A 25,525-nucleotide genomic window follows, 5' to 3' on the forward strand; every position below is an offset into this window, starting at 1 on the left:
GATACACAGATACACACGTCAAACTTATAACACCCCTCTTTTTGGGTCGGGGGTTAAAAACGGGGTTTTGGTAAGGATTTGCAATAATTATTGGATAGTAACTAAGTACGTGCTAAGTACCTAATTATGTGAGTGAGGAGTTCCACACCATAGCCGTTCGTATCAGAAACATTAAGCAAAAAGTTCTGTCTAAACATTTTTAGATAAACTTTTTATTTTCTCAGCAGTTCTTGACTATCGTGAGATCATTTAGGTCCAGGAACGAGGGTCGGAGGGTGCAGGAACGCTAACTCGATATCGCCCCCTACGCCAGAGATTTATTAATCCGACTCCTTAACGCGCTTTAACTGGGCAAATTGAAAAATTATGTGCCGACGTCTTAATCCCCTCGTCTGATCTGGGGAACTACTGCGACAAACAGTTTGAAAATTTAATACAATATGTGACCCCTTATGAAAAATAAAATTCAGGAACTAGGACGCCCTTTATTTCATTTCACTAAGGGTGCGTTTCCACTGACGTAAAGTTGGGCGAAGTGGAGTGGAGAAAATCAGTGAAAAGTGGCAAGTGTTTCCATTGAAGCAGAGCGACCGAACCGTTTTACGAATTTCCTCGTTTGTCAAGAAATTATGTACTTACCTAGGTCCTACTATCAAAATAGGAATAGCTTATGAAATTTCCTAAGAAAATGTATTATGATGACTTTAGTTATCATAGTTTAGGAATTCCAAACTCACGTAAAACTACCATTTGAACGAGACCAACGAGGCAAACAAAGAATGATTCGACTTTCATAAATAGAAAACCTTGTATTCCCACCAAACAGTAAGAAGAATAACAAATATATTAGCACCCCAAAGTTATCCCCTACTCGCTATGCCGACTAATCTCCCGGTCGTCAATCAATTACTAATATAGTTTTTACCCCATTTCTCCCCAATTTCTGAGAGTTCCGTATTATTAATGTATGTCTGTGACTATGTTAAATCACTACCCATATCACTACTCATAATATTATAAATGCGAAAATGTGTTTGTACCCAATAGTTTGTTGGTTTGTCCTTCAATCACGCCGCAATGAAGCGGAAACGGATTGACGTGTGATATAGGGATCCAATATGAGGTATATGAACTGCAAAAGACCCATGAACTCACTATAGATGTTAAGTACATACGAGTATGCCTACTTGGCGTAATACCACCGTTCGCCTGTCTGATGAAAATTGATCATCTCCTATTTATATTAATTAAGATTTGAGGTAGACTAGGCATTAGCTAATTAATCTATTGCAATAGAAATCTGCCACCATATTATACAGCTGTAGTAGGTAATAACGGTATTAACTATCTCGTTAGTCTGTGTGGCTGGGTTATTCGGCTGTGTATCACGAAATTCTAAGTTCGAGTCCCGAGTCAAGCCAAAAAATATTTTTTTTTGGGTTTTTCTGCCGCAGAAGGCCACTCACAAGACCGTGCAAGTACAAAATCATACCTCATGCTTCATAACTAGAACAATCCTAATAACTTAATATTTTTCTTGGGCAAAGTAATTAGTGAAGGGGTCCGTCTTTAGTTTGCTAAGAAAGGAAGAAACTCGCTAACAACTCGGAATAAGTGATAAATGGTGGTTAATGGCCGAGGGGGAGACTTTGTCTTTTAGTAGACTTCAAGAATATTATATGGTCCTATCGAAGAACTTACTGTTATCTTTATGACATTTTTATATTACATCCGCTAAGCCTTCCACTTATCTATAAGGCTTTCTATACAATGACCTCTTCGTGCCTCGGAGAGCACGTAAAGCCGTTGGTCCTGCACCTGATCTTTCTCCGGTCGTGTCGGATTCCGTCCCATCGGGCTATGAGAGTGAGGGAATAGAGAGTGCACCTGTGTTTGCGCATGCACTATGATATAAGCTCTACATCTCCTGAGGATGCTCTGGTGGGAGCGAAACGTGCGTCGAGTGTGTTCTGGTGGATTTATGTGGTGATGTGTGGTGGTAGTTGGGGCTTGCTTGGTGGCCGCTAGCTTTTCCTGCATGATAAACTGTCACTCCTGGATGTTGTCACTAATATCTGACAATAAAAACTTTTTTATTTTATTTATTTATTTATTCGTAATAATTTAACATGTCTTTTACATTTTGTGGCTCGCCAAACTGGTGGACCAGTGGTGGTCCAAAGTGGTGGCGAGGTGGCGCTCTTAATTTTATGTACATAACTTACTAACTACTATATTTTTTAACTATCCATTACACCTTAATCTATACTTATAATAAACTATACTAAATATTTATTTAAACCTACCTACTTTACTAAACAAATACAAATGAGCACATTATTATAAAAATCATCAAAGAAAACACAAAAATATTAACTATGAAGCACTTAAGAATTACTTAAGAAGCTGTTAATAGATATACTCATCCATCTGCTCTAAAAATGCTTAAACATGTCATCCAATTGAAGGGCTCAACGTCATAACAAATCAACGTCACGCGCACGCGAAGTTATAATTGGCGAACACAATCAACAAGACAAACTGGGATTAATTAAACACTGTCGCCGTTTAAACAAAAAGAGGGTGCAAGGGGGTAGGGACTGAAATACAGCCTCACCTATGTAAAAAGACTTATCAATCGACGCACCGCCTGAAACGTTAGGATATTTTGACAGTAGGTTTAAAATATAAGCACTCACTAAGAAAAGATTTTTGGAAATTTAACCATTATGGGGGTTAATTATAGGGGTTCAAAGTTTGTATGAAAGTCCGACATCTTTTTTCAACTTAGGTATACTTTATCCATTAATAATGGCTTTTGAGCTTTCGTTAGAAATAAAAAGTCGCGTTTCAGGATTTTTGGGAAATTCTCACTGATATTTAAAAATTCTACATGTGAGCCAGCTAATATTAGATACGGCGTGTAGCAACAAATTTTAGACAAATTAATCACTTAATGCAGCTTTAAAGTTAAACGTCTAAAGCGCATCTCAACATCTCTTGCCTCAAGTCGGTTACTGCATGGGTGACTGAATTTGAAAGAATCAAAGCTTTTTCGAGTTCTTTTTGATCCTGGTAATCTTATTTGGTTTTAACAACTACTAATAATAGTCGTTAAACTATCTATATTTAGTTTTAACGACTGTTAATAATCCTATTGGTTAAAACTAAGTTCAGTAGATGTCCTCACGATGTTTTTCTTTGCTGTTAAATCGAATGATATGTAAATACCTGATTGCTTAAGATGTAAAACGTGCATAATTTTGAAAGTGGTAGAGTCTTGAGTCGTGACATATTATATTATCATAAGTGGCATCTCATAATTTTGCAAATTCAACATTATAAGAATTCAATGTTTTAGGTATTCAACATTTTGGCCTTGAAGGCTGTCTACCATGACATATAAAATTCATTTTAAAAATAGATGCGTAGAAAAGTTGGGTATTCGTCCCCGGGTTCCAATCCCAGACCCTTTTAGGTACCTAATTATCGCTTCACTTAGAACTTATTCTATGTGTGACAATTAAGTCTTATATACAGTCCGAAATATTTTTTTTTAAGTAAAAGACTAGCGCTTGGCTGCAATCAGACCTGCTAGCAAGTGATGATGCAGCCTAAGATGGAGCGCGCTTGCTTATAAGTTACCTATTTACTCTTGTCTTGTACCCATATTAAAAGTGGAAGGGAAACCTGATGCCGGAAGGGCGTTCCATATCCTAGCGGTCCATAAAAAATGTATATCTTTTCTAAAACCAAAGTACAACGAAATGACATCCAGGAAGTAGAATGGTTACCTTTCTTAATATTTTTAAATCCGGCTTAACAGGGCTCTCTCCGTCACTTACTCCATACAATCGTAGTTCCCATTTCATTTGAATATTAAGCAACCAAAGTCCATGAAATTTTGCAGACATAGTCTAGAAACTAATATCTGTGTCTGTGGTGTTTTAGATTTTTCTAAAAATATGTAGTTTTAAAATTACAGGGGTTCAAAGATTTGTATTTTTCTTTAAAAAAAGGCCCAACTTTGTGCTCGTTTTTCTAGACAACGAAGCAATTTAATGAAATTTGGAAAAACCACAGACCTAGAAAATTTAATGAATATCATGCAGTAAAAAAATTATCGTTATATATTTTATATTGTTATAATTATGTTGGAACTACGAAAACCAGAAATTACACCCAGAAATCTTGAAAATTTCGTGCTGTCTCGATTTCTGCAAGAGGGGTGGTGAGGTGCGGGGGACGACCAACCCCCGACGGTGACGGGGGGCGGAAACTGACAGTCTAAACTGGTCTAAACACACGGGCCACATTTAAACTACACCCGACTCTAAACTTGTCGATAGGTCTAACTAAATACACTGGTACATTTCAACTTGCGTTAGACGTATGCGTTACCTACTCAGACGTTGCCTGTAGATAAAAATATGTCTCATGTTTGCTGGCAATAGCGCATGCATCAAACCCTGCAAGTTGCACCTATTCCTCACGCAATACGCAATTCCTCACGCAATACGCACAGCTTTAATATTATAATTTTTGACAATGTATACTATATGTAATGCCATATCACAGGTCACTCTCTGATTTATTGCTAACAATTTACTTCCAAATCAATTCCAAATGCAAAGAAATCTAAGTGTGTTCAATTCACACTGCCCAATACCAGGACCTTAAATGACATAAATTCATTGATTAATAATCATATGTTAAAATAAAGGAGAACCCCGTGTTTCTCGGTATAATGTTAGATGCAAAGCTTCTATGGAACACCCATATATCAACACTTGATGGTAAACTCAACTCTGCTGCTTACACTGTTAGAAAAATTCGACAGGTACTGACGTGGAAACTGCAAAAATTGTATATTTTGCCTATATTCACTGTATTATGTCTTACGGACTCTTGCTATGAGATAAAGCGATAGATATTGAGAAAAAATGTATTACAGAAAAGGACAGGACGTGCAATTTATAATTTAAAACCGCGCGCTGCCATACAATAAAAATATAAGGAAATAAGTACCTTATTTATTATCTTATAGTAGCTTTTAAATATATTTACAACTAGCTAATGCCCACAGCTTTGCTCGCGTGGATTTAGGTTTTTGAAAATCCCGATCCTTTCATTTCCCAGAACAAAAGTTGCCTCTCCGTAATAGCCCGTCCCCGGGATGCAACTTGTTTCTGTATCACGTAAGAACATTTAAACGGATGATCCTTTTCAAATCCCGAGGGATCACCAGGATTTAGGAATGCAATTTCTTACAGCATCAGGGTTGAGGTCAACGACAAAGTATTTACTTGGTATAGATACCTTCAATATCAATTAATAATCGACACTTTTTAAATCCCATTAGCTTTAGTAGTCAGGTCCCCTGCAACATCAGGATTGAGGAGTTGGAATCCAAATTTTTTATTGAACAATGTCGCAAACTTTCTTTATCGATTAAAAAAACTAGCCAAAATTACGCAGTTAGGTTACCTGCCAAATTTCATGGTTTTGAGTCAACGGGAAGTACCCTAGAGGTTTTCTTGACACACACAACAGACAGACAGATAGACAACAAAGTGATCCTATAAGAGTTCTGTTTTTCGTTTTGAGGTACGAAACCCTAGAAATCGTAGGAATGGCATTCCGAACCAGTGGTAAATTTTTCTGACCATTCAAAAACAGTTTGAAGTTTACCTAAAAGTTTACAGGAATAAAAATTTATCATTGTATTCCATTCCATTTCATTCTATTCCATTCTGTTCAAAGATAAATAGATTATAAAAATATTTGTCACCGAAACAATAATTTACGATACATCAACCAATATCAATTTTACTGATGACAATCTGACTATTACCAAAGTGAACGACTACTATAATATCTATTATATACGACTAACATAATATGTATTATAAATTGTGTGCCGTTTGCATTCTCACTAAGTTCTCATTAAGTTTGTTTTATTTGGTTAAACTTTCTGGCATTTATATTGTTATGACGTTTAATTGGCAAACAGTCTGTTTATTGGCTGAAACTCAAAAATTCAGCCAATCACAACAAATAAAATATTGTAATAATGATTGATGCAGCTTTCTGTAATCGAAAACAAAATATTTGACATTAACTTGAATGTGACAGTGATTTCCGAGTAGGGTTGCCAGAGGCCCCGTATTTTACTGGTTACTGGTTGGTATTTCAGGATACAGAAACCCGTAATTATGAAAATAAAATATGGGGCAAATAAAACTAAATATTTTTAGGGTTCCGTACCTCAAAAGCAAAAAGGAAATAGGATCAATTCGCTGTCTGTCTGTCTGTCCGTCTGTCTGTCTTTCCGTCTGTCCGTCTGTCTGTCTGTCTGTCCATCTGTCCGTCTCTTCGTCTGTCATGTGTTCATGAACAAATATTAGTATTTTCAATTTTCAAAGTAACTAAATATTAAATCAAGTGGGTTATTATATGAAAGGACTTTACCAGTACATTCTAAGACAGATTTTTATTTATTTTTATGCTTATTTTTTTAATGCATAACAGTTTTGATTTCTTGTGTAAAATGTCGAAAAAAAATACCCGAATACGGAACCCTCGGTGCGTGAGTCTGACTCGCACTTGGCCGGTTTTTTACAAATTCAGCCGGGCTGGCTTGCGAAACCAAACGCTGACGTTATGTCCAGTAGAAAGAATACATATTTTCCTTGTGCGACAATGCGTAGAATAATACCTGCGTAGCCGAAACCCACTCGATTTTGATCATGGCCGTAGCCAAAGAGGCGGAGGTTGGTTTTAGGATCTAAGCCTTTTTTTATACAAGTTAGCCCTTGACTTTAATCTCTCCTAGTGGTAATAGTGCAGTCTAATTTCTTGGCCGGTAGGGCCATACTAACCATATAACTAGCCATGACCTAAGCCTCCCACCAGACCAGAAATTTAGAAATGGCCACTGCGCCTGGGAGACCGTCAAAAACCTAAACCTAAAATAATACCTTACACTATTTCTTGCATTTGCTTACCAATTTTTTTTGGAAATATATCAAACATTTCGCGCTCGCTTCACTCGCGTTTTGAATTTGTATTACTTGGTGTATGCCCCGCAATTTCGTCTGCATGAATTTAGGTTTTTAAAAATTCCGTGGGGGATTTTCCGGGATAAAAAGCTTATGTTCGTTTCTGGGGTGCAAGTTACCTCTGAATAGTAAGTATCAAAATTTTGGTAAAGAAGTATCTTGCTATGGCTAAACTCGTTTCCCTTTCACTTAATTTTTTCTGTATTGAACCAAAAACACTTACGCTCACTGCGCTGCGCTTTTTCATTGTTGTAAGTATTTTATTCCACTATCAAATTGAAAGGCGAAATTCAACTAACCAGGTAATTAGCCCATAAAGTTGAGCGAACGTGTTTTTCCTCATGACAGGATTCAGTTCCGGCCCTGATAAAACCTCTCCCGAAATCAATTCCTGGCTACGGCCATGGTATTGATACTTTGAAGGTGGAATTACAAGTTAAATGTAATTTTAAGTTAACATGCAAAGATTGTATGCATGAAATGTATAACATTTTGTTTTACAAAATGAAGAGTTTTTAAAAGCTATTGAAATAAATAAATAATCTTTTATTTAAAACCACATTGCAAACACAGTTCACCAATCAAGACCCGGCAACATACAGAGAAAAAATACAAAACATACAAATAAACTGAAATATCTTAATAAGCTTTCAGAGAGAACCACCGCCTATTTCTTCAAATACAATAATAAACAATACAATAATACAACAATAAATAAGAAACAATGTCTCCCGTAAACAAATCTAAACCCCGTATTTTTGATGGTGGTAGCTTGTAAATCAAAAAGAGGCAGGTGGCAACCCTACTTCCTAGACAGAATGAAAAATTAATTGTTTTCATTACTCGGCAGGCCTACTGCCAAAGTTTGACAGAAAGTGTGGCGGTAGTTGTGACCTCTGATTGGCCGACTCTCTTTCACTATTTGCTAAAATTGATGATTGCAACAACAATTTTTGCTTTTTTGTAATCGAAAACAGAACACGGACGTCAAACAGGTTGACTAATTGCAATCATTTCTGACCGGCTAACATTGTTCCGCTAGTGGCTCAAACTCACTGTCGCAGCAAGAACATGGTAAATTCAGCCAATCACAGCAATTTGAATTGGTTATCACAAAAGTACCGATCTAGGAACCGAGAATGCACGAACCAGGGCAGATAGAGATAAGAACAATAATATCATACGTAGGAAATCGACGGGGGCTCGTTGACAAGTCTCCTCTTAAGTAGACGTCGCGTCGCTTCCCAGACAGGAAAAGCCGTCCAACCCTCTCTGGTGCATTCCGACAACATTATTTCACGTACTTTTGTGACCACAAAGGGCAAAAGTGGTTTAGCCAAGAAGATACGACTGCGATACGATTAGCCTATAAGATGATGCCCGTGGCTTCGTCCGCATGGCGGTCATTATGAAATTTTTATTATTTGTTATTATAGCGGCAATAGAAATACACATTCTGTCCTTTCAACTTTTTAACTATTTCGGTTCACGAGATATAGCTGACACACAGACGGAGGACTGACGGATAAGGAGTCTTAGTAATAAGCACCCGTTGGCACCCTTCGAGTATGATACACTCAAGACACGCACTTAGAAAAACTTATTAAATAGACCATAAGTTTTTAAGTATCAAATTTACGTCACTAGTTAAATAATTAATTACCGATTTAAATCCATCAAGGTTCAGTTTCATGAGCAGTTATTAAACGTAATCGCAATTTTGACCATCAATAAAAAGCAAAGTTTGTTGCATAGGTATTCATATCTCTAATTTTGATCTAAAGTTAACAAGTCTTGACTCAAGTGTAGCCCATTTTGTTTTTATTAGCGGTCAAAGTTTAACAGTATGTTTAACTTAACTTCAATCGCCTGTTATGCAACCACAAGTTAACAACAGCTTACAAAGTAATATTGATAGCTCATAGCTACCGCTACAAGCAAATTGCCAGTAAAACTAACAGTAAGCTTTCAAGAGATTGCTCATAAACGGTCAGATAAAATTGCGGTGTACTATGACACTTACCTTTGCTATATAGTATCCATAAACCAGAACCTTAGAATATGTAAGTGCAGATGCATCGGAAAAGTTTATTTTAATGATTATAAAGTAATAGTGACTGACCCGGCTTCACACGGGTGCAATATACTAATGGATAAAATGAGAAGAGGATTGAGATTTTCACTCAAAAATACTATCCAAATTCCGTCTTTTTCAGTGGATTATCCCAAAAACTTACAGCCTTGTACTAACAAGTACGAGAATAACAAAAAAATCTGCCGATTAGCACCAGGGCTCAGGAAAAACTTGTGACGGTTGGACCGAGCTGAAGAGGAGCTGAGCTCAGTTAAAGGAGTGAGATGAAAGGGTTGAAAGCTGAAAGCATGGCAGACTTCACACACCTTTTTGAGAACTATTTATCAGATATCCTCACGATTATAAATATATAAATGCGAGAATTTTGAGTTGCGTGCACAGTCTCGGATTTCCCGAAAGACTGACATTTTATATACGAGTATATACTTGTATGTTTTGTATAAAGTTTTAAGAAAATAATATTGTACGTATTGAAAAACTCTCATATGAGGACTCTTTACTTCATCTTTGATGGCCGGCCAAGGGAAGCATTAATCCAATCATCCACCTTTCACCACGCCATAAACTTGCTCGTAAAACTGCACTTTCCACTCGCCGTGAATTTTTCATATTGGTTTTTTCACGTCCGTGCTTAGTAATAAAAGAAATCACTTAAAAATTGCAGCTGGGTGCGGACGGAGGGATGATTTCTTACGATTCATGCTACACACGGTTGGAAAGTCCAACAATCAATAGTTATTTGTTATGCAAGGCTGCAAAGTTGTTATTTGTGCCAGTGTTTGTATTGAATTCCGAGCAAGCAAAGGATTCCAAAGTTGGACCCTGAGTGAAGCGAGTGGTTCAAAAATAGAATCCTGAGCGTAACGAGGAATACAAAGGCACAAACGCAATTAATTTTGCGGCCGGATGAAACACGGAACTTTTCATCGCACTACAGCGAGGAAAATTCTAGATAAAAGAAAAACAATTCAATAATAATTTACTTAACCTACATAGAAGAAAATATTTTCGGCTGCGTTCTGAATTCAAATTAGAGAGCAAAAACTAAAATGTTATATTAATTTATTTATATTTTTATAATTTTACGAACTTGACTATATAATATTGTCTATTCAATAAAACTGAAGCGGAGTAGGTATAATATTTTTAATTCTATGGTATAAAAAATTATGGTAAAGTTTTCTGACGGCTTACTAATAACTAAAAGTATAGTAGTAATAAAGACTGCAAGGGTAAACCGCATTTATAAACGTTTCACTATATGGTATTTTTAACCCCCGACCCAAAAAGAGAGGTGTTATAAGTTTCACGTGTACGTATCTGTGTATCTGTCTGTGGCATCGTAGCTCCTAAACTAATGAACCGATTTTAATTTAGTTTTTTTTTTGTTTGAAAGGTGGCTTGATCGAGAGTGTTCTAAGCCAAGAAAATCGGTTCAGCCGTTTGAAAGTTATCAGCTCTTGTCTAGTTACTGTAACCTTCACTTGTCGGGGGTGTTATACATTTTTAATTTACACTTGTTAATAGATAAAAAATAAGTTAGGTACGTCAATAGACCACAGCAGAGTGAACCATGAACATAATTTGTCACGTTCGAATTTCGAATGACTTTTCCATGCTATCGGTTAAAATGGACTTCTCCACGCTGATTTCGAACGATAAAAACCAAAAGCTAGTGAGATGAAAAAGCTCGACTCTTACAGCTTCCGCATGTCCCCAACCACTGGGGTGAAAACAACAGGGTGCTACCATTGAATAAAATCTGGAGGCACACTCCAGGGGTCGCCACTCGCCGGTTCAGCTCGAGCAATAGAAGATTAATACTTGTTTCCTTTGTGTTTCCTTGACAAATAACGCAGGGACGTCCTCCCTTGACATTAGTCTATGATGCATCATTTGGGATTATGCACACAACCTTCCCATACAGACAGTTTAAAGATTACCAATGGCAGATCACGGTAAGGCTTTTAAAGAAAATAAGCTGTAAGAAAAGTATAGTTTTTATCATGAAAGATAAAAAACCCTCATTCTCGTAGTTTTGTCTATTCGTTCATTCGTCAGATGTTTGTTACAGGTGAACGAGATAAAGTTGAAAACTAAAACCCGACTCGATCGTCTTAATAAACGCTGAAATATTATAGTAAAATTGTTTTTCTGTCGCTTGGTATATTTTAATGTTGTAGTACATTTACATTTATGAACTCAGTATTTTTGACGTGACAACGTCTTATAATTCGATAGAGCCGGCTGCACGCACGAAAAAACATGACTCATGCGGCGTTACCTCGCTCTGAGGCGTTCCATGTAAGGATTGAAGTGCAAGCGAGAGCGCGGAACGAGCGACAAAGAAGTACAATCGGCCTTTGTTGTCACGTTCAACTATCGTCAGTAAACCGACTTTACAGACAACCAATTTTTTTTTCTCTTTCATTTGACATCCCAGTCAATACAATAACAATAATAGCAAAAAAAAATTTTTGGAGACCCCCACTTTTTTTCATGTAACATCCGTTAGGTCAATAGGTTTTCCTTTCCACCCGGACTTTTACGACGAATCGATTGACACCTCATTCATCAAAATCGGCCTAGTAGTTTAGGCGCGACGGTGGAGCACACAGAATCTGGATACAAAATACATACCACATACGTACATACATACCCACATACATACATACATACATAGACTGCTAAAATCATAACCCTTCCTTTTACCTTTGCCGCAGTCGGGTAAAAATTCCTATAGATTCTTTTGTGTTTTCTTGACAAATTACTGCTTTATTAAATTTTTACCTGAAAACCCGATCTACTGAAAAACTTAAATGCAGTTTTTCTTTTCTTCAAAATCGACTCAATAACTCCTTAGACCAAATTGTTTTTTCTACGGACTTCCAAATAGGAGGAGGTTCCCAAGTCGGCCCGTTTTTTGCATGTGCCCTATGTTTTAATATTATACTTCAAGTTTTCACTCATAGACCGGTTTTGAGAAATAAAAATGGAAAGATTTTTAGGGTTCTGTATCCGAAGGGCGCCAGCAAAGCCCTATTCCTAAGACTCTGTTGTCCGTCCGTTCGTCCATCCGTCCGTCCATCCGTACGTCTGTCCGTCCGTCGGTCTGTCAGTCGGCTGTATCTCCTGAGGTAGCGACCTGAAATTTTCACAGAATATGTATTTCTATTCACTAGGTATACTAACAATAAATACCTACTAATAAATTCGAAATTGCCGCTCTGAAAATTAAAAAGTTTTATTCCTTTACGATGGTACGGAACTCTTCGTGTGGGCGTCTGACTCGCACTTGACCGGCTTTTTATGAAAATAAACTTTTACAAGTGCTTTTGAATCGTCTTAGGAATCTACCACAAGTAACTCTGTATACTTATGAATATATTTTTCCATAAATATTATAAACATTATAATATGGGCGTATAAGGTGGGTGTATCTAATTACTGAGTGGCGGTAATGAGGTTATACGGATCGTGCCAGAGCTGATTCTGTTGGGAAAGACTGATTGCTTTAATGAATAATCCAATTACAGGGCTTCTTTCGTCAACTACCCACCTATACTTTATCTACTGAGAAAAGTCAGTATAGGGCTCTCTCTGTTACGTAATCCCATATAAATGATAAAGACAAAAAGTCAGTGGGTATTGACCATTTTATGTAACCAACCGTTACAAACGAGCCTATGTCTGCCTACTCCTCTTCTGGAGCATTCCCAGCTATGGGCAAACGCAACTGACTGCAGGCAAGCCAAAGAGGCTTTCCCTAACATAGATCAACGACAAACTAACAAACTACTCCGCCTGGACAAAGGTAAACTTAGAAAGGTGGTGGGACTCATAACAGGGCATAGCCCACTAAAAAAAAAACACCTCTTCGTTATAGGTGTTACCGCCAGTCCTTTGTACAGGGCCTGCATGGAGGTCGATGAAACACCGACGCACGTGCTCCTGGAGTGCATGGGCGTGGCAGAACAATGAGAACGCCATCTGAGATCCCCAACCTCACTTCATGAAGCCTGCAGCAACCTGGGCGGTCTACTCGGCTTGTGGAGCGAGCTTGGATGGCTGGAGTGAAGACTTCGGCGGGGAGGGGCAACTCACGCACAACAGACGAAACGTTTAAGTGCGGAAACCAGCCCAGAGAGAAGAAAGAAATTAAGAAAGATGTCTGCCTACTACTGGAGAATCGGGGGTTCAATCCCGGACATGTACCTCTAACTTTAATGAAGTCATGTGCGTGCTTTAAATAACATTTGCTTTAACAGCTTTGCTTTTGCTTGGCCAGCGTGGTGGACTGTGGCCCGTCTCTTGTCATTCTGAGATCAGACCTGTGGTCAGTAGTAGGCCAGGGATAGGTTGAGACGATGAGGTGTACCATGTACCTTGTAATTTTTGTGTAAACATTTTTATTTTATTTTTTTAATAGAGGATGCCCGCAACTTAGTCCGCGTGGATTTAGGTTTTTAAAGATCCCGTGGGAACTCTTTGATTTTTCGGGATAAAAAATAGCCTATGTCCGTCCCCGGGATATAAGCTAACCCTGTACCAAATTTCGTCAGAATCGGTTAAACTGTTGGCTCGTGAAAAGGTAGCAGACAGACAGACAGACAGACGGACACACTTTCGCATTTATAATATTAGTATGGATTACCTACATTTTAAAAACCTGGTCGGGTTTATCTGTGCACCGAAATTTCTTATTTTATGATGAGATGAGAGAAATGAGATTGAGTTTTCAAATCTATTGTGTCTATCGAAGCCTTGAAGGCCGTGGCCTTCCTTCAGGTACTATGGCATATTATATTATGATATTGCGGGGAAAATGCCCAAAGGGCGTATAGCCAATAAATTGTAGTTTATATTGCTTTAGCACCTAATAATTTATGTCTCGGTATTCCCTCATCTAATCATTATTCACCGTATCTGGTGCCGCCCTTGCATTGTACCACTTAACCAAAACTCCCTTCGCCTTGAGGTTAGAAGAGCTAATCTTTTCATTAACATGCCGGCTCCAAGGGTACTTATCTCCCATAGATACACCAGTATAAGGCAAAGTACACAACGTTATCTTCGGCTTCTTAAATATATGTATAAAAGGATAAGGTGACTGACTGACTGACTGATCTACCAATCAACCTCAGTAGCTCAACGGTTATAGGAGCGGACTGAAATCCGAAAGGTCGGCGGTTCAAACCTCACCCGTTGCACTATAATATTGTCGTACCCACTCCTAGCACAAGCTTTACGCTTAGTTGGAGGGGAAAAGGGAATGTTAGTCATGATTAAAATGACTGACATTTAAAAAAAAAATAGTTTGTAAGTTACAGAATTGAATAGAAAAATCGCGCGGGAAATTTCACAGTGCTGGTTTATCCTAACAGAGCAAAAGAAATAAAAAAAAAGGCGCAATCTTAGAGACAGTGATTAGAAACCTTAGCTTACTGTATGTGTTTACAGTAATAATTAAAATGCTAAATTATGCCATAGACATATTATGTAGTTGTATTATTAAGATGTGCCTAAGTACTTAATACAGAACGAATAAAAATATTTTCTTTATTTCTTCTTTCTTCAATTTTTATGTATGATCCTTAGATTTAAAATGTCGTAAACACGATCTCAACATACACGTGTATGAATTTCTATGAAAGTCGAAAGCTCTCTTTTATAAGTATTTGCACATTAGAGTGCTTATCAAAGCGTTTAAGGACGCAGCAAAATCTTTTGCGAGTGCTTTTTGAAAAGCAGATAGGCAGGTACTCAAAATATTTTCACTTATTCAAGAAACAGAGATTATTAAAACAAAAGTGTTGATAAATCTTGTGCTTTTAGGGTCCTGTATTAATTATTATTATGGTTAGTTTTTAATGGTTTTAATCACAGAAATCCAAATAATACTACTGTTGTTGTTGAAAATCTAGAAACAGAAACAGATTTTTTATTCAAATGGGTAAACCTTTAATATTTTATTACTCATCTGTGAAGTAAACTTTTTGACTTACGCACTATTAGAACTTCATTGACGAAACGTCTCCTGTTTCATGTGCAGAACGCCGAAAAATTGTATTTTAAAGCTGAACACGATAAGTATATTATATGCCGTGATATAAAATATATAATAACACTTGTTAAACTTAAACCTAATTGCTCCGATCTGTAAGAACAGCACGCGAATAACGCATTAACATAATGCTACTAGCTGGGGAAAATGCACCTGTTAATTGATTACCTTCCACATCGTTCATAACGATATCTAGCGCGAGGGAGGTAAAGACTGTAATTAGTAATTAAGTAGTCTTGAAATTTCTTAGCTTTCTAAGAGCTTTCACACACTCTAGAGCGTTAAAAACGCGCGTCAACAGTAACGCTGAAAACTTATCAGCGTATCTGCAGTAATTTTGTCTATAAATGATCTAGGTTTGAGGTACCGTTGGGTATCATTATCATCATCGTCAACCGATAGATCAGTCAATCAATTTATTGCAGGGTTGTATACATTGGTCTTAATCTAAGCTTATAATAAGTACAGCCAAATTTAGCCATACGGCATGCAATATTTTACACATTTACAGTGATAAAAAGAATAAATGAAATATAATGTCGTTACCTAAATCCAGCGGCTTGTTCGATGTCGTCAGTGTAAGGTTGCCATTCTAGCACCTTGAAACCCCGACGTCTATCTTGTTTTCTTGTATGGACTTCCATGCGCCACGATCATACGCTACCTGAATTCAGCGGCTCCCTAGTCCCTACGATTCGTTTGATGTTGTCTGTCCATCTAGATTCTAGTGAGGTGTCTTTCAACGCTGTGCTTTCCAATACGTGGTCGCCATTTTTGACCCCTCGGAACCCCAACATCTGTCAGTTTTTCGAAGAGCTATTTGCCCTGACTATTGCCACTTCAGCTTCGCAACCCGCTGAACTATATCAGTTACTCACGTTCTCCTACGGATCTTCTCATTTTTGATTTGATCTAGTATAATATGTGAGTGACTCTTAGCTTTTTATGAGGCCCGTAGCTCTTACTTCATCAGTCACACCTGACGCGTATAAACGCATGATAATATCGTGTGTAAAGGCTCTAAGAAACTTGTTCGAGAAACTTAATTTATTAATGTGGAAGCTCTTTCAAGGTAGGTAAGCTTCTAAAGTAGGTAAGATACAGTTTCAAAGTGAACTTCGGCACGGTATGTTTAATATGACAAAAATTAAAAACATTTTTAATATTCAAGAATTTCTTTCATACAAACTTTCATACTTTAGTCCTAGGTGGAATTCCGAAAAAGATTTTTTAGTCATAAAAGAAACTGTCTTAGCAAAATTCCAAATTCCCAGGTGGTTTAGGCTGTGTTGATAGATCAGTCAATTCAAATTCAAATTCAAATTCAAAATGTTTTTATTCAATTAGACTTTTACAAGTTCTTTCGAATCGTCAAAAGCATCTACCACTGGTTCGGAATGCCTTTCCTACCGAGAAGAACCAGCAAGAAACTCGGCGGTTGCTCTTTTCAAAGATTTCAATCTGTCAGTCAGTCAGTCAGTCAAGACGAGCTTTTTATATCGTCATAGTATTATTCGTTGTTATCGTTTTAGGTACATTATTAGGTAAAACTATTTCGAAAATATAAGTCTATGGTATATTTGAACTGAACAACAAGCATATCAAAAGGGCCCCGTATGTCAATATTTGGTGTTGCCGGAACAAGCAGCAACAATTTAGAACAAAGATGCCTTAGATGAAACAGATAAATTCGCATGCAGGTGCGTTTGATCCCAGGTCTGTTTCCGTTGAACTACGGAAGTCGGAACTCAAACATTTATGCTTATCTCTTTTCTTTGCGTTAGTCTATATATAGTAGGTATAAGAATTAGGTTCAAAACACAAAACTGCGATGCGAGGTCGCACGATGCTGTTTTTAGGGTTCCGTGCCTCAAAAGAAGTTGTCTGTCTGTCTGTCAGTCTATCTGTCTGTCCGTCTATCCGTCTGTCCGTCTGTCGGTCTGTCGTATCTGTCAAGAAAACCTATAAGATACTTCCCGTTGACTTAGAATCATGAAATTTGGCAGGTACGAGTAGGTAGGTCCTATAGCACAAGTAAAGGAATAAATCCGAAAACCGTGAATTTGTGGTGTGGTTTTATGGACAATAGTTTTTGATTTATCGTGCAAAATGTCGAAAAAAATACCCTCGTCAACCGAATACCCGAGTAATCTGTAGCAAATTCTGTCCCCTGACTGGCTGTGAAAAAATGTAAGCAACGAATCAACCAATCAAAGGGTAGAATATTTTGCTGTCGATTACGATAACGATGAATACATTTTTCTTACAAAATCAGGGGGCAGGTCTGCCTAGGAGAAGCAATTCGCAAGAACTTACAATTGATTTGCATCGCATATTCTTTTAATGAAAAACTAAGTAAGTACAAGATGCTTTTTTTGATCCATGGATTGGACAGAAAATATGTCCAGAACCATACTTACTGCATACTATCCCTGAATATTTAGGATGGTTGTCCGAACCATGACAGCAAAACTAGCCAAGCCCAACCAAGCGCTAACTTTTAGAAAGAAAAGAACTTTTTTAACTTATAGAAAGTTAAGAAAAACCACTATGTGGCGTATGCAGTGACGGATTAAGACTACATGATGCCCTAAGCAATCCATGCCTGTGGGCCCCCCTATCCGTATGTCAACTAGAATCGCTCTTTAAACCTTTACCGCCTAAAAAAAATAAGATGATGAGATGATGATGATGTACTTTAGAAGTGGAGTAGGTGCGACAACAATAAAAACCAAAGCATAATTTATTTATTTATTGAAATGCGCCTTGCGGCTTTCGGAGGCATTCGAATTGTCGAATGCACAAGCGGGCAGCGAGTGGGCAAGCGGGAGTGGGGTTATGACTCTAGGTCGGACTCTATGTCAACTTAGAACGCGCGAATTTTCAAATTAGTCCTAGAAACTTTTTTTGGTGTGGTTTTTGGTGACGTGAGAGTGAGACGTGATGCCCTAAGGACAAATTTTTTTTGTGCTACTTCTGGTGCCCCCTCAGACGTGATGCCCTAGGCAATTGCTTAATTTGATTAAGGGTTAATCCGTCACTGGGCGTATGTGGCATAGAAATCGCATCACATTGCAGTTTTTTGTTTCGGTTCTAAAGCTGTCTTATCCGTCTCTACCGGATATACCGCCCTACAGCGCGGTTGCTACCTACATACCCAATAATAAATTGATCCATCCATCATTCATAATCTTCGATTTTAGGAAAGCATTACCAAAAACTTTTGATTATAATATGGAAGTAGGAACCCGTTTCACTGTTATATTAATAAAGGACCGGCTATGTGCGAGTCGGACTCACACATGAAGGGTTCTATGCTATCGTATAAGAAATAACACTTTTTTTTTTCATGGCAGCCATTTTTATTTTTTATTATTTATTGTTATAGCGGCAATAGAAATACAAATTCGGTGAAAATTTTAACTCTTCGCCTATTAGGTACGGTTCAGGAGATACAGACCGCTGATAGACAGACGGACGGACGGGCAGCGGAGGCTGAATACACATATAGTAATAATATAATAGAGTCTTGTTGGCACCCTTAGGTTACGGAACCCTAAAAATGTTCAATTAAATATTCCTACAAGAAACAAATGTGAGTCCATTGTTTATCCCCACGGGTCCTCTCCTCCTTAAAGATTAGGTTCCGGTCAGTTTACCTTTGTGCTTTGGACCCTTGCTTGCGCCCACTTTGAGTGGTTTAGCTTAAACACGCACTGTAGTATAGATTTGGTCATCAAAGGAAATAAAACTTTATAACTCTAGTGTAGAGTCAAAAATAACTTGCCCCATGTTCTGGAAAATATACAGAAATATACGATTTCTTTATGCAGTAGAGTATATTATTATAAATTATACCTCATTGCTTCGTCCTTTGAGATTAGGTATACATTGTAGTAATACGTCTAAGTATTGCCTTTCTAACCACTTATTTGAAAGCAGAAAATCTGCAGTTCTATTTTTTGTATTTTTTGTTGGTATCACTGGAGCGTTCCCATCTCATTCGCGTTTTAGTGCCTCGCCGATCACCACGTTATTCAAGTTTTAAAAAACGTTACAAAAGCGTAGTCACCAAAACGATAGTGATTTATTTATTTATTTATTTGTTACATATTTTTATGTTATAAGGTTTTATTATAATAGTGTCTGGTGATATGATATCACTATGCAATTAATGTTTTGTACATTGCGATGTTACCTTGACATATGACAACATGGCGATGTTACTTTCACGTGATTTGGAATTCCGGACCATAAGGTATTTCAGTGAAGACGTGTTACCTAATTCTAAACATATTATGAATAGCTTCTGGGACTGTTTACGAATCAAACTAGTGATATGATATATATGATACGTCACTTGGAATCCCGAAATAAAAAGGTATTTACAGTGAAATGTTGCCTACTTCTAAGGATATTGTGAAAATTTGCTAGGATTATTTCCATATCACACTAATAAAATACGACATTACTTTCCTATTGTGTTGTGTACATCTTGTGGGGATGTGACCTTCACATCAATTAGAATCCCGGAACATGAAGGTGTTTACAGTGAAATGTTATTTATTTCTTGGGATATTGTGAATAGTTGCAAGGACTATTTCCGTATCACACTGAGAATATGACATCACTTTCCTATTGTGTTGTGTACATCTTGTGGGGATGTGACCTTCACGTTAATTGGAATCCCGGAACATGAAGGTATTTAACAGTGAAATGCTGATATTGTGAATAGTTGCTAGAACTATTTCCGTATCACACTGGTGATGATATGACATCACTTTCCAATAGTGCTGTGTACATCTCATGGGGATGTAACCTTCACGTCATTTGGAAGCCCAGACCATGAAGGTATTTACAGTAAAACGTTACCTATCAGACTAATGGAATGATATCAATTTCCAATCGGTGTTGTGTACATCTCATGGGGATGTTACCTTCACATCATTTGGAATTCCGAAAGCTTTGAAAATATTATCGTGATGGAATACATTTAAAAAGGAATATTATTACCTTTACTTTGATTATTATTTGTGAATGAAATGTGTCTACATGAATCATGAGATATCAAGTGCTATTATCGAGTAAAAATGAGATCATTTGAGATTTACGCATATTAAATACCTTCTTCATACCTTCATATAGTTTATACATTTATGTTGCGGTCTTCTAATAAGGATGTACCCTTTCGCTACTGATAGAAAAGTTAAGGGTAGATGGTTTAAAATACCTACACTTTTTTGTTTATAAATTATTATAATACCATTGTACAGACGGATTACAACTCGAACCCGAGTTAGTGCCAATGATTGTTGTCGAAACGCAGCCAAGCACGTCAACCATAAAATTAAGCCATCGTCAAGAAAAAACTAGTCTTCGCTTCGCTTTATCGGATATGCTCATGAGGAAGCTCTCACTCATTTTTTCTCTTTAGAATAAAGTGATCAGTCCGTAAATTAATTATTATTAAAGATCCAGCCAGACTGATGTGCGATACCCAGCACAACGAATCTATGACAAGAAAAAACTTCATATTCTTTTTTAATAAAGAAAAATATTAAAGATCAGCTCATACAGAAATAGACTGTGTCTTATACAGCGTGAAGCTAGCCGATACATTCGGGCTTGTAATATTATGATCCGGTGCCAAGATATGAATAATCCCACCCGCAAGAAAACCTCCTGCAACGCAGAAGCCGACACCGGCTCCTATCCAGACTTTAAACCAGGAGCATCCGCTCCCGGCAATACAACAAGCGGGAGCAACGATTATATACGAAGTACGAACCCACGAAGTCACCGCGCTCACGGCAGCTGTGACAGTCGCCGCGCCGCTGGCTCTGGCAGTGTCACCGGGGACCCTCGTCGCTGCACCCGGTACGTTCCGCAGGAACGTTCATTCTACTTTTAGGACTAATGGCAATTAATTAATGACCCAGTCATACTATTGTGGGTAAGAGGATACGGGATTCCATTTCTAAAACCAGTATCTTAATCTCACGACCCAGCATGCCTCCTATCATCTGAATATAATATCATAGACTTTATGTTTAGTGAAGTTATACTTATCACAATGTGATTCGTGTGAAGGATCGTTTCCTTCTTTTCATTTTTTATTATAAATCCAATGGAAATAACAGACTTATAATAAGTCTAAAATTCTTAAACGAGTGGGTGCTTACATAACAACATTAAGGTCAATTACAACTACATCAATGAATAGTTGGATGGCCACGTTAGATTTATTTCTTAGGAGTTATAAAAGATTTTACTACCTATCTATAGAAAGTATCTACGATTTAAAATGAACGAGAATTATTCCAATTTAATGGTTTACTATTATTGGCGTCACTCAGAAAAGCAGGTATTATTTAAATATTTTTATCGAATAATTGGTATGTCTCTCAAAACCAACACAAAAAACACCAGGTTTAATGTGTAAGGTTATCCGAGAGTTTTAATCTAAACAAACTAATGCCAAAATAAATAATTTAATTAGAGCGTGATTGCTATCACAACATCTAATTATTCAGTTCACAATCCAAATACCGAAAATATGCGATATCGCTCCGAATCTCAGAAGGAGACTGAACTAAAACCTTCGAAACACCCGTATTTATGCAAGTTCAATCTTGTTGGCCTCCTAGCAACAGATTGTATGACATCGAATGAGCCAAATATCGATTTTATCAATCTACCTGCATTAGATAAATTAATAATTTTATATTATTTTTGACGACTCAAATCAATTTTTAAAAATAACCTTACAGTTCGGCCGTCCTGAATTTAACACGTCCTCGTGTTTCTAATCAATCTTGTCATGTCAGTCGCGGGCTTCCTTGCCCTAAGTCAAATCCAAATCATGGGCTATCCTGCCCTCCGTCAAATCATTAAAACCTACCCTTGAACTGCCGAACTCTCAGTTTTAATATCAAGTCAACAATAAATCCAAACGACTAACTTCCCATTCGATGTATACAATATCTGAACCACTTATTGCAAGTTACTTTCCACTTCACAAAAGACTAAATTATTAAAAAAAAACTAAAAATTTTAATCACCAAATCAAACTCAATAAAAATTTTAATTAAATGTGGGTTGTTTACAAAAAGATACCAAAGCGAAATTAAGACAACGTGAGACACGTCCCGCTTCTGAATTATTGGCGTCACTCAGAAAAGCAGGTATTATTTAAATATTTTTATCGAATAATTGGTATGTCTCTCAAAACCAACACAAAAAACACCAGGTTTAATGTGTAAGGTTATCCGAGAGTTTTAATCTAAACAAACTAATGCCAAAATAAATAATTTAATTAGAGCGTGATTGCTATCACAACATCTAATTATTCAGTTCACAATCCAAATACCGAAAATATGCGATATCGCTCCGAATCTCAGAAGGAGACTGAACTAAAACCTTCGAAACACCCGTATTTATGCAAGTTCAATCTTGTTGGCCTCCTAGCAACAGATTGTATGACATCGAATGAGCCAAATATCGATTTTATCAATCTACCTGCATTAGATAAATTAATAATTTTATATTATTTTTGACGACTCAAATCAATTTTTAAAAATAACCTTACACTATTTTGGTCTGAATATACTTTCCGCCTCTCGTCTTTACAAAACTACGAGTACTAAAGCCGGTGATTTATGTATTTACTCAGATTTTTGGGTTACTTGTCAACTAGGTATATACATAACATATATTTACAAGATATAGTTGATTTTTAAAATTTATCAGGGTTTTCTAAAATTATTTTACAAACAATAAATACTTTAGAGTTCTTAAGATTTATCATCAATGTAAAAAAGAGCTGTACAGCCCGAGTACCTACTGTGCGCAAATATTGCAATTACCTGATTTAAAAAAAAAAAAAAAAAAAAAATACGTTGACCCGTCTGAAGAAAAATGATATTTAATCAATCAAGAGCTAAATTTACATACAAAACTCGTTGTTAATGACTTACTGCGACTTGCCCGCGATTTAGTAAGTAGATACGGTACACCTACAAAAACGGACAGAAAGATGTTTTAAATATCTTGTTGTGTAATGCAAATCACTAAGATAGCTCAGCATTGACACATCAGCATTCAGCACAGTCTTTGCAGGAATATTTACATAATGGTAAAAATCTATCGAAGTGACAGTCAATCCTATTTGACAAAATAGACTGTCTAGAATTATTTTTTTTTTTTTCGGATCCTAACGATATAGGGTAGGGGCGACACGCTGTGAGAAGACCACCGATGGCCAGTGGATTCTGAGTTTAGTTTTGAATCTGTCAAACATATGAAGTAGCTAAAATTACTGACTGTTTTTTTTGGACTTTCAGGTTTTCAGAAAATGGAATCTATAAAAAAAAAAAAAAAAGGCATTTTATTGCGTACGACAATAAAGTGCTCTCTTTCCTATTTAACTATATAGATGGAGTTAGATGTCCACTTCTTACGAGAATATCAAAATCTATAATTATGCTGTGAAGCTCACAGGAGATTTGTGTTCGCTTCATACATTAGTTTAAAAAACAACGGGAAACGGGAACTAGAAGAACATGTATTTAAATAAATAGTACCAGCCTTAGGGCAACCACATGTTGGTTTTTTTTTTTTTGCATCAAAAAAAAAAAAAAAAAAACCCCTGGTTTCCACCATTTCAGAGCCTTCTCTTTTCGGTTCTAAATTCAATTTAGACATAATGATAATGCATTATCTGTTTCAGCCACCCTGTTGATTGCATATTATGTTGGTTGCATGGAAGTTATCAAGACGGTACTACTAGGTAGAGAGGAGCGTAGCACCGTCATCTTTGTATATATTATGATCAACTTCGCAAGATGGTGTTGGGTTAGTTTTTTGTAAAAAAAAAAAAAAAAAAATATAGGCGCACACGACAGAACGAACTCTGTGTCCTGAAATAAAGGTATATTGTATATTATGAAGCGTCAACTCCGATGAAAATGTCTATCTGAATTAGCCGGTCAGGCTATAAGCTTGATGGGTTCAGAAAACACAGCCATGGCTCAGCTCTATCGTTGATCCTAGGTTCGAGAGTAACGTCTGTTTTTTCATCGTCCTCCAGTCCCAAGATTTGATGTTGTTACACCATGAGATCTGTCCATAGTTTTAGAATTTTTGTTAATTGGAATCCAAATAACAATTTGAATTTAGAATATTTGATCAACGTCACATTACTCATGCTGGTATAATTACACATAAGGTGCAAACCATATTTTGAAAATTAATTTAGATACGTAGTGTAATTGTTAATAATAATATTAATTTAACAAACATCAGTCGAAATACATGACCTAACAAGATCGTCATACCCAGATTCAGCTCAACCTTGCCTAAATGTTCCTTTCTAATAAACATTCACCGAAGATAACTTTATCCAGCAGAAAAATTGTTAGAATACATCGATAGAATGTAACCCCTACGAAAAAAAAAAAAAAAAAAAATGCCCCATTACAATAGTAAGATTTAAGAGTCCGCATAAATCGGTATCTACGAACAGTATCAGTCAGTGGATAAAAATATAATACTTCTATATATTTTTTTTTCGCTTATTCCGTCAGGCATGCAGCTACCTCCGCAGCTCACAGTAAAGGTATCAATATTGATATACCTAATACGAAATACAGCGGCCTTAGCGTGGGCAACTCTATGCTGTGTGCCAGAGTTTATCGTAGAGGTATTCAATGTGATCAATCTAATCAGATTGCTCTATCACTCCTATTATTTATTATTATTTATTATTCATAAATCAATCTGGAACACTGAGCAGCTGATTAAAATTTATTTTAAGTAAAATAAATTTGAATCAGCAGCTTTAAAAGTATTTTATTTTTACTTATAATACAGTGATTATAAAAATCACTAAGTATCTACTTAAATACGGATGAAGTAACCGTAATTATGATAATATCTTTTATTTATTTTTGGCTTTATTTTGCTTGTCAAAATTGATAATATAAATACAATATTATTACACCTAGAAGTGTTTTAATATTTCACTATCTTTCAAAATCTACAATGTATACCTAATCTCAAAGGACGAAGCAATGAGGTATAATTGATGATTAAACGAACTTACCTGAAGTGAAGTTCTATCCCAATTATACGAGTTGCTTCGTCCGAAGAGATTAGGTCCCTCCCAGCCCTAGGACCCCTGATAAGTGAAATATTAATGTTCCAGGCAGGCTTTCAACTAAATGAGATGGGAACGCTCCAGTGATACCAACAAAAAATACAAAAAATAGAACTGCAGATTTTCTGCTTTCAAATAAGTGGTTAGAA

The 25,525-nt window shown here is 36.7% G+C and overlaps 1 protein-coding gene across 1 annotated transcript in view; it reads left to right on the forward strand.

Annotated features, from left to right (window-relative positions):
- Positions 1-25,525, forward strand: part of LOC123869436 (kinesin-like protein CG14535) — a 460,509-nt gene that overhangs the window by 157,631 nt on the left and 277,353 nt on the right. The gene's annotated exons all lie outside the window — the stretch shown is intronic.

Source organism: Maniola jurtina, chromosome 11, assembly GCF_905333055.1.
Source record: "Maniola jurtina chromosome 11, ilManJurt1.1, whole genome shotgun sequence".
Lineage (NCBI taxonomy): Eukaryota > Metazoa > Arthropoda > Insecta > Lepidoptera > Nymphalidae > Maniola > Maniola jurtina.